Raw genomic sequence first — 3,483 nt, forward strand, 5'->3', positions numbered from 1 at the left:
CCGACTAAAAGTAAAGGCATGGAAAAGATATTTAATTAAAATAAAAACAAACAAAAAAGTTGAGGTAGCAATGCTTACACCAGACAAAATAGACTTTAAAACCAAGTCTATAACAAGAGACAAAGAAGGACCAAGCAATTCTTATCCAATGAAACCCAAAACACTAATTTGAAAAGACATATGCATTTATATGTTCATTACATTATTTACAACAGCCAAGATATGGGAGCAACCTAAGTGTTCATGAATAGACAAATGGATAAAGAAGAAATGGTACACTTCCAGCATCACCACAGGGGCAAACATTACTACTAACCCACTGAAGCTGCTTGCTGACTTTAGAGCTTGTGGAGAAGTGTATAAGATCAAAAATTCACATCGTGATGAAGAGTGATGAGAAAATTGTTGACATGCTTCTGGGATTTGATGACTTTGAAGATATGGTACTGGAAGATGTCACTGAGTTTGAATCATACCAGTAGGAAGAATTACTAAATTAGACCAGATGGAAATAATATAATAATGCTGGCTCCTGGAGGAAAAGAATGTGAAATCTGAATGGATTCTCTTGACTTATGCTTATTCTATTTTGTCCTATAATTACAACAAAATATGATTTTTTAAAACCTTTCAGTGTCTGGATTTTGTGAAGTTAAGTTTATCATTAAAGAATGCTATAAAAAGACATTGTCAACGCCTTTTTTGTGAGCTAATCATGTTTATCTTGGAAAAAAAGAACAATTTGTTCTTTGAAGCTAAAATAAAGGTGTTTTGGTTAAAAACTAAGTGGTACGTATATACAATGGAATATTAGTTGGCCATAAAAAAGAACAAAATCTTACCATTTGTGACAGCATGAATATAGAGGATATTATGCTAAGTGAAATAAGTCACCATTAGAAGATACATTTTCTACAGCATGTTATGTCATCGACATCTTATATCTGAATATATCCTATCAAATACAAGCAAACAGATATAACATGGAATGAAGAATCTTTTTACATGTTCTTTTTATTAACGTGCTACTAGCAAGCTAGAATGTAAATGTATATATTTACAAATGCAAGAGTAAAATGTAAAAATAGTTAATAATGATTGTGGGTTTATATACAAATCATTATTAAGAACTAACTAGATCAACAGGGAAATCAATTGAGAGTTTATGCAATAATTCTAACCTTTGAAGAATGGATTGATGTACTTTTATAACATTAAATAAAATAAACTTTTAGAATTGTATTTCATTTTTGGCTGTTTAAATTGCATTTAGGCCATGCATCTCTCAAGGTAAAGCCCTAAGTAGAGATTCTTTGCACATTGGAAAGATGAATTCAAATCATTTAAAAAAAACTGTTATGCTTGAAACTCCAAAATCATACAATGACATCTATGAAATCATCTCTGATCTACACAAGATAATGCTACAATTTCACATCTTGTAATTATATATACAATAAAATATTAGCCTTAAAAAAAAAAGAAAGAAGCCCTGGCTGCTGTGGGTCAGTGGATTGAGCGTCGGCCTGCGAGCCAAGTGTCACTGGTTCGATTCCCAGTCAGGGTACATGACTAGGTTGCACGTCAGGTCCCCAGTTGGGGGTGCGAGTGAGAGGCAACCACACAGTGATGTTTCTCTCCCTCTCTCCTTTCCCCTCTCTCTACAAATAAATAAGTAAATAAATAAATAACTTTTTTAAAAGAAGAATCTGGATTTTAGAAAGAAAAAAAAAAAAAAGAAAGATTCTGCCATTTTCAACAACATGGATGAATCTGGAGAAGATTGATAAGTGAAATAAGCCAGATACAGAAAGAATAAAACTGCATGATCTCACTTATATGTGGAACCTAAAAAACTTGAGTACATAGGAGCAGAGAGTAGAAAGGTAGTTATTAGGGTTGAGAAGTGGCGGGGGGTGGGGGGAAGATGGAAAGATGTGAATAAAGAATATAAAGTTGCAAGTATGTGGATGTAAGTCCAGAGATCTAATGTACGACATGATTATCACAGTTAATCATACTATATTGTAGACTGGACACTTGCTACAGGAGTAGATTTCAGGTGCTCTTATGACAAAAATAAATGATATTGTGTGAGGAGATAATATATTATAATACTTAGCTTGATTGTAATAATTTCACTATGTATATGTATATCACACCATCATGTTATACACCTTAAATATATGAAATTTTTACTTTAAAAAAAGAAATGCTATAAAGAAAAAATAAGTATTAGATAATAGTGAGGTAACTCCATATATTTTGTTTCTCCACCAGCTTCAGTTAAAATGAGCATCTATTCAGGGTTATGAACATGTAGAATACTGGCTGCTGCAATAACAACTTAGGAGTAGCCAATACTGAGTAGTTACTGGTCTGATGCTAGTCAAACTTCTAAGTTCAGTCTATTTAAAATTCACATAGTAAAAATGCAATGAAAATTATATTTGTTGGAAAAGTTTCAGGTTTCTTCTAGTGTCCTTCATGTTCATTCTATGAAGCTGATATTTGGCTTTGGCCTCAATTTTGGATGAATATTGATTTTGACACGTGTTCTTTTCACATATGGCTAAAGTAAGTCCAGCACCCACAACTACTAGGGCAACAAAGCATATGACATCAATAGAACTGTGATTTCTAACTCCAAGGGTTATTCACAGAGTCTGTTCACCTGCACAGTGACTTTTTTAAGTAAATTTTATCGATCATGTTGTTACAGTAGTCCCAATTTCTTTTCCCCTTGCTCCCCTCTTTCCAATACCCCTCTTCCCTCCAGCAATCCCACCACCCTTAGTTCATCTCCATGGGCTGTGCATATAAGTTCTTTGGCTTCACCCTTTCCTATATTACTCTTAACTTCCCCTTGTCTATTTTGTACCAACCAATTATGCTTCTTAATCCCTGCACCATTTCCTCATTTCTCCCCATTCCCGCTCTCAGCTGATAATCCTTCAAATTATCCCCACACCCAGAGGCGGATTTAATGGCAGGCGCACTGGGCGTGCGCCCTGGGCCCGGATTTCTGAAGGGCCCCGCAAAATCCGAACTTTACACTTTTTTCTAATGACACCAAGTTTGGTTTCATTACTACACTGCATAAAATATGGTTAACATATATTTTTATTTTCCCTGTCTCTCTCTCTTTTTTAAGGGGCCCAATATTTTCTCCTGTGCCCGAGACCTCAACTAACCTTAATCCACCTCTGCCCACACCTATGATTCTGTTCTTATTCTGGCTGTTTGTTTAGTTTGTTTTTGTTTTTATTTTTTAGATTCAGTTGTTGATAGTTGTAAGTTTGTTGTCATTTTAATGTTCATAGTGTTGATCTTCTTTTTCTTAAATAAGGCCCTTTGACATTTCATATAATAATGGCTTGGTGATGATAAACTCCTTTACCTTGTCTGGGAAGCGCTTTACAGTATTCCCTCACTTATCACGGGTATTACATTCTAGACACCCCCCCCCCCCGGTGATAGGTG

The 3,483-nt window shown here is 34.8% G+C and overlaps 1 pseudogene; it reads left to right on the forward strand.

The window, feature by feature from the left end:
* The first annotated feature begins 383 nt into the window (after positions 1-383).
* On the forward strand, positions 384-558 carry LOC150021202 (U6 snRNA-associated Sm-like protein LSm5 pseudogene; annotated as a pseudogene).
* Positions 559-3,483: the final 2,925 nt, after the last annotated feature.

This window comes from Furipterus horrens, unplaced genomic scaffold (genome assembly GCF_987537825.1).
Source record: "Furipterus horrens unplaced genomic scaffold, mFurHor1.1.pri manual_scaffold_1, whole genome shotgun sequence".
In the NCBI taxonomy this organism is placed as follows: Eukaryota; Metazoa; Chordata; class Mammalia; order Chiroptera; family Furipteridae; genus Furipterus; species Furipterus horrens.